This window comes from Haliaeetus leucocephalus, unplaced genomic scaffold (assembly GCF_000737465.1).
Source record: "Haliaeetus leucocephalus isolate CR32 unplaced genomic scaffold, Haliaeetus_leucocephalus-4.0 Scaffold306, whole genome shotgun sequence".
Classification (NCBI taxonomy): domain Eukaryota; kingdom Metazoa; phylum Chordata; class Aves; order Accipitriformes; family Accipitridae; genus Haliaeetus; species Haliaeetus leucocephalus.
The window spans coordinates 899430-907509 of record NW_010972742.1 but is presented as its reverse complement, the minus strand read 5'-3'; positions in this window follow the sequence as shown (position 1 = coordinate 907509).

The window sequence follows — 8080 nt, the reverse complement described above, 5'->3', positions numbered from 1 at the left end:
TTTTTCAATCTTTTCCACACTAACAACCTTCTCTCTACACGCTTCTATGAATGACCACTACAGACTCCTTTTACAGTATATAGACTGTCAAATTTTCTGATCTGTTCCAACATTCTGAAATATGAAGAAAACTTAAGACTGCATTTTGTACATGTATATTATTGAACTACTATCCAATCTATCAACATAAATTCTACAAATGCACACAAAGTCTTTTCAATAGATACTTCAAACTTTGTTAGAATAGAATATTTTCAGTTGGAAAGGACCTACAACTATCATCTAGTTCAAGTGCAACACAAGATGAGCACAAATAATGGAAACGGAGCAAGGAAAAGGAAAGAGAGGGGAAGCACAGCAAATCCCTGTACTCCTTAGCTCTCAGCCAAAATTCAATCTTCTATGTACCGTGCATGAGACTTGCTACTGTACTGTGTGATGAGGGTAAAGAGAACTCATTGAGACAAGGTGCACCTGCTAAAACTGGCAGTAAAAACAGTTGACTACTGCAAATTAGTAGTCCCCAGTGCAAACAGAAAGCAAGTCTTTGTTCTTCTGGCACAACAGAACTCCTTTACTGCGAGTACCACATACAGATCAAACATTTACAAGCAAAAGAAAAGAAGCTATCCAAAGGATTTATATTAAAATAAAGATTACAGATCGCAGGGTGAAAGAAAACAATAAACATACCACTGAGTCCCATGCCTAGACAAGCTCTCCTCGAGCAGTTCTTTCTCTGAAGAACTGCAAAGAGACAGCCTGAGCCAACAGTTCCTACAGCAACTGCAGACGCATGAGTACAAGATATTCAAACCCTGCAGTAACCACAGAAGCATCAGTAAATGGATACTCCAAATACTGAAGGAACATTTGACAGTTTCACCTGGACTCTCTCTACCTCATTGGGTAATTCACTGATCCCAATCAGCTTAGCTCAACTCTGTATTTGCCTGTTTCTCTGCAAACTCTTCTGAATACTCTTTTCCTTAATATTTTTTCAGTACACTTTTTCCTCTCCAAAATTTCATGGAACTAAACATAGCCATCAGATAAAGTTTTGTAGACATGGTGCTGGAAGGGTGACCAACATCATCCTGTAAGGGAGAGACCAACTGCATCATTGTATGGTGCTGCTGCAACTTCTCACTGAGGGTGGAATGCTGTTATGACAATGACACTATGCTTATGTTGCATTACTAAAAGCACACTTGGAAGCATCTCAAAGGGAACCAAAACAGAGGTAAGTTAGTACCCAACTAAACAGAAAAAGCAGATCCATTTGTAACACGCAGTTATTTTAACACTAATGCAGAATCCATATTAAGGACCACAAAATATTGCCTCTATGCACTTGGTAAGTTTTTCAGCTAAGAACTGTAACTGACTGAAGAACGTTTAGGGCAGGCCGTATCTCATTTCCCTTTTAAGAATCTGCTTTAATAAGTCACAGTGCCTCAACAGTTGCAGCTTTATCAGTAGTTCCATACAAGTGCTCTTTGCAAGAGTTTTTTCTTAACTCTGCAGTCTTATTTTGTTTCACACAAACTTGGCATGAAGCTCAGGCTCCTGACCCATAGCAAGAAGTTAAGCAACATTGCTCATTTGTTTTTAAAAAGGTCAGGAAGTCTCCAGTTTCAGGTTCTTCAGTGTTCGGGGTGGAAGGGAGCAATATATACAGTCACAATTGAGGAACATTCAGTATTCAACCCCTGTCTGCAAAGAACAGAGGTTAATCAGAGAACTGTCAAAGATGTACTTTGTAAACTACTCTTACTATTGGTTTATTACATGAGGCCACATCCACAAAAACAGATTTTTGGTCAAGTTCACTACTTATATAATGCTGATTCCCAGCTACCTGCTTTAAACAATATCCTTTATCTCACAGGCTAACAAAAGGAAAATGACTGAATTCCCCCAGAAGATAAAGCAGACTGTATGGAAATAGTCAACCTGCAAAAGACAATCTTATTTCTACACTAATGTTAGTAGAGAAGAAACATAAAGATGAAAATATTTGGGGTTTATTTTTGTGCCTTTTATCATGATTGATTCAAATAGTACCATCACTATTTAGATGGTGATGGTTTTTTTCCTAAAATGTGAAGTACTATGAAATCTAAAGTGGAAAAGTATCTTCTAAGTTGTTAAAGCATAAGCATGCAAAAAAGACTTCTGGATCAAATTTATTCCTTAGCAGGCTCATTTTGAAGGAATAGAGAGTACAGTTCCAGCCAACCATCTTCTAATACAAAGCAATATAAAAAAAATATTTATTTAGCAACTACGAACAGTGTCAGGTTTTACATAATTTACTAAGACTGAAAATTCAACCAAATTTTTTAAATTGTCAAAAATACCCCAGTCACAGGAGGTTCTTGTTCGCCTCTAAGGTGGGAGTCATGATCCTTTTCTCTCACACAAATTTAGACAACTGTGTTCTCTCTTCAGCCTCCTGGCCATCTGTAGAGATGAGGAGGTGTGTACAGATGTGGGCTCAGAGCAGAACAAGCTACTTCTCTGAGCTCATATTTTTGGCAGTCACCAATTTCACCCTCACCCACCAGAACCAAAGAAGTTATCAGCTTTGTCTCCCCCCACCTTCCCAGTATTTGCCTTTCTTCCTGGCTTTTCTAGAACACTTGTCACCACATTTACCAGAGTACATTTATTACTGGTTTTAAAATAACAGTTTTTGTAACAGAGGGAAACATTTTGGGTCTTTATAGGGGAACTTCAGACACAAAGAAATGAAATTGTGCGGTAAATCAGTGGCAGAACCTGAAAGGGGGACAAATGCTCCCCTAATCAGTACTTCCAGTACAGCCACCAGACCTCCTCTGGATCACAATGTTGCTCTGTGTCTAGTATTGAAGAGTTTACTCATTGGGCTTTTTACCAGGTTCCAGTTTTAGAAGGAATGCTCACAATTATCCTGGGCTTGACTGTGATGCACACAATGTAACATCCCTGGTTACCATGCATAAGAAGCACTAAATTTCAAGCCCAGTGATACACTCTTTAAGGTCATCCAAATGGCATAGTTGATTACTTTAAAGAAGCAAATTAAGTCTCTATATGATTAAAGACTTGGACAGCATGACCGGGTAACCAAAGAAGCCCTAATCTATTTATTAAGTCCAATTACCTAGACATCAAATCAAGAGATCATGAAGCATTAGGACATTGAATAGCTCCTTACCAAACAGTTTTAGCTCTCTGAAAATACGATAATCACTAAGAACCTATGACATGGAAAAGGCATTCTTCAAAGGAGATGTGGAGAGAAATCAGTTCTTGGGCATTTAGGTTTTCCTATTATTCTGTTGAGCTAAACCAGCTATCAGAGTAAAGGGAAAGAGATTAGGATTGGAAGAGGAGTAGAAATCCAAATGTTCTAAGTCCCTGTACCATATGCATTTACAAAATAATTCCAGCAGATATCAGAGATTACATCTGACGTCTCATTTCTCAATCTAGCAATGTCAAAAGTCTTTGTGAGGCAAATGAGATGAGCCCAAGCTCGTTCATTTTAGTTAAGAGTCCAGCCGCCAGCTCCAATAGGTTCTCAGGTAGGATTTCAGTCTAGTTTACTTAAGGGGGGGGGGGGGAATCTCCAGTTCTAGCTGCACTTAGTGTTCAAGAAAGGAACTGCAGAAGCCAAGAACTGAGGCCATACACATTTTTCCTTCTCTTTGTTTCAGGGTGAGGAGTTACATAACTAACATTCATCTAAAGTACTGCTAATTAACAGAAGACCGCCCCCCCACCTAGGCACACCTTTCATGTCTCTATATAAAAAGGAAAAAAAAAAAAAATTAGCCAGTCAGGTTTCTAGAATCCACAGCTACAGTAAAGTACAATCCAACTGAAATTTCTCTTACTAATCTACTCTGAAGTGAGTCCAGGCTTGGCTCTGAGGGTAGCACAACTACCACAACGTATGATATTATGGGGCTAAACACTTCCCAGATTTTTATGGGTACCTTCCAATCCTCAATTTTCTCTACAAGCACTTTATAGTCTTCCACATAATCCTTTATGGATTCCTTGCAACCCCTTCCTTTCAACTATCTTACTTGGAGCTCCATGTTTCCTGCTTGTCCCATCATACCACAGCCCCCGGTTTTCCAGTGCCTGCGTGTATTCTCTGGTGCTTCACACCCTGAAGACACACGCTGTGCACCTACAGCTCCCCCTTCTATTCCAGAGTCTTTTCCATTAAAGCAAATATTAAAAAATTGTCACATTATACATACAGAAATCAAGCAAAGTAGATAAGGAAAGTAGAAAAGTACTAAGCGCATAGAGGGTCAGAGAGGAAACTACAGCACCCCATAACCAGAGAAAAAGAGCAATTTTCCATAGGCAACAAGCTGCCCCTTCAGCACAGAAGGATCAACAAATAGGAATAAATGACTAATTTTGGTTCTTGCGTTCATACTGGCAAACTGAAGCCTTCAGAACATCACACAGCTTCCTCACAGCATAGCTGGAAAAACCAGCCATGCAGGTTGTGCTGACTGCTACCACTCCGCACCGGCTCAGAGCTGCAGAAGCACTACAGCCACACTTAGGACCAGATAATTAATATCACATAAATAGCCGTTATTTAAATTCAACTCCAAAATTGATTAAATGTTAACACACGTTAGCCAGCACTTTCAGATCCACTGATAACACGTTATTTGTTTCTATGGTTAACAAAAACATCCGCAACCCAATCCCATTCATCTTATACACATAACCCCATTGGACCTTTTACAATCATGCTACGTACTATAACAGAAACACACTACCAGCTTTACTCTTGACAGCTGACTCCCATAGGACAGAGAACTCAAATGCCTTTTTCTTTTTAATACAAACTGTAATTTGTTTTTTAAATGGACTGATTTGTACCATCTTAACTGCAGGTTTTCACCCAGTCTCCAGGTGATACGTTTAGTACAACTATTCAATGTCTTGCTAAGCAGGCTGTAACAAGACCATTTAAGTTAAACTTCTTTATTCAGGTATATACTAGCTAGCAATTTTAAGACCATCACATATTTCAACAATGGCAACTAAATTCAGCATGCAGAGTGCTGGCTTGTTTCCTTGCTGAGTTTTGCACATGCTTTTTAAAAAGCAAGTATGAGGACATTCAAGAGAGATACCATTTTTATGGAAAGGGTTAAATAGGCTTTTAGTAACAATGCTTTGGCTGCTACACCATAACAAAAAACAAAGTCACCCAATGCCCTACAACAAGTAATGAAATTTTTAATGCCTCTTCCAAGATTAACCATGACTTACCACAATCCACTGTTACAGGACCCACCCCATTTAAAATACAGAATAAAAAAAGTATCAGTTTCACAATATCATTGGCACAGGATAAACCATTTTGTGGCAAAACCTCACTGGAGGAAATCTGCAGCATTGCATGCCCAAGATGACCCTGCTCCCAAGCCTCCTCAGCCTCTACAGTGACTGCCAAAGCTCATTTCTAGAAACATGCAACACTTGTTTCCAAACCAGCTTCAAAGAGCTTGTGCGTCTGGGCTTCACACACACCTGCAAGTCTGTTTATGCTTTTCCAGAAGGCAGGTACTGCCAGCTGAGAACTAGGATTAGGGGAAGATTTTGTTTAGGGTCATAATCAACTCAATCCAATAGCTTGGGAGAAACATTCCCACATGTAACGTTATACCTGTGTCTCAGAGAATACTAAAGACACTTTAGGGCCCAATACTTAAAACACTACGCTAACACTCAAATTTGCTGTATTACAAGTCAAACAAGAAATGTGTTTAGTGAAAGTGTCTCCCCTCCCAAGAATCAGATGAAACAGAAAAGTAAAGGCCTCTAAAATCAGCTTGCCCTTTTCTGCTCCTATCATGGGGCAATTTCTAAGAGGCAACAGCAGTTCCTCACCATTTAGTTCATTTACTGTCAAGCTAAATGCTAAGTTCTGCTTCAATCATTGTTTCACTTCTTCAGCACTAGCTACATCAAACTTTAAGGTCCAAAATCTGAACCAATTCTGTTTTCTAGGATTTCTTCAAGTTCCATGACAACTCATGATTACCAACTAGTAAGAGTATTCTTCCCAACCAGATATTCAAACATTTAATTTTCCAACAGTCAATTTAAAGTAAATGCACAAAAAGAATAAGAAGCAGCAAAATTTAATTTACTGTGATAGCCAGACACACCCCAATTTTATTTTATTTTTAAGTATGCAATTAAGAGTAATTTAATTCCCCTATGTAGACATTACATGAAAGAGAAACATTACTGTAAGAAGAGCTCAGTACTATTGGTACACAAACCTTACGACAGATAAATTAGAGCCTAGTAAAACAGCATATAATTTACATTTTGTTATGTCAATCACAAGTAGCATCTTGAGGCTCTTAAATAATATGCCAAACCACAACATAAGAGAGCTAATTTAAATCAACCCATGCGGCAAGATCACTTAAGTTTCCACAGTCCAAGAGATCCCCTAAAATGAGTTAGCAACTGGATTTCATAAGATTATTCCTCTTCAACATCCATTTACTCCTTTAATTTACCAGCATGTTACGAAAATATTTTACTACAAAGGAGTTATAAAGTTTTGCATAGTTACAGAAAAATCAATAAGTAAAACAAGTGCATGGGTTTTAATAATCCATGGCCTTTATTACTTGAGAAGCCAATCGGCAGATGTCTAGGTGGCCCAGTAACACAGTGGTCCCACTCAGCTGCATGGAAAATCCACACATTGGATTAGTCTCAAAGTTCTTGGTTTTAGCCAGTGGAGAAGGAAGGACAGAGCAGCCCAGTACCATGCTTTACATACCTTTCAGTAACAGCAGAACAAATGACATACCCTGAATTTTTTCTTATGCTTCTCCTGTAACCAGCACCTTGTCTACATTCCAATACAGCATAGGAAATTAACAGAAAGGTCAGTATATGTGTTGCAAAGCAAAAATATGAATACAAGGCAACAGACCAACATGGAGGAGAGTCCAAGAATTCTCTCAGTCCTCTTCTCTTCCATGACAGTTAGAGTGAGAGGACCAGAAACACAAGGTAACTTAGCTACAAAATAAAGTTAAAAAATCCAAAGTGCAAGAAGTTTATGTTAACGCATTCATATCATTCATAAGAATTCCTATGCATGCTTTTTCTTAAAGGGACATGAATTAGGGTTTTCAAAAAAGTTAAATAGAAACACTATGCCTCTGCGAGTTGACATAGTGTGTGTGCCACTATCTATGTTTTCTGTCATCATTGCTCAGTGAAAGACTTGCACTTAAGAAAGAAAAACTACACAAGTGCCAAGAAATGCAGAAGTACAACTGAAAAAAAAATTGTCTCTAATCTTGTAGCTTGTATTAATTATCACTTTCAATGAAAAATATAAGCAAATATTTTCAGGTAGGGCAGTTTAGGCATCTGTTTCCTTACATATTAAGTACAAAGTTTCTATTTGTCAAATCATGCTGCAAGTACAACAAACATACTCAAAACTATGATTTCTACAGAAATGTTTGAGACTTGCATTTTTCTGCTATTTAAATCTGTAACTATTTTTCATGGTGCTCTAAACAGGATTTTTCCTTTTGATTTCATCACTGCAGCATATGTAGCAGTAAAGCAATCTTTACTTGCCAATATTGCTCAGTTTATAGCAAATCCAGGACACTACATCAGCCAAGTGCTCCTCGTGCGCATGTTGTTAGAACAGAAAAGTTCGCCCTCCCCCAACCTCAATACAAAGTAAGTTACAGAAATCAAAATGCTATGCTAAAATCCTCTGTTGGCATGGCTAGGCTTACCATAAGTCCTAACTCACCAAGAGATGGAAGTTAGCCTAGTGAGGTGTAGACTGAACTTCTGCATTCTCACTCGCCTAGCATCTCCCTCAGATACACAAACTGCCACTTTTTTACTGTTTCGTACTTACACTTAGACGTGTTGGCCACTTCTAGGTCTATGTACCTCACCACAACCAAGAACAAGACTCTGCAAACTTCTGTGTTTTAACAGATACTTCAACAAGCATGCTCACAGTGGCTTTTTACACTCAAAAGCTTGT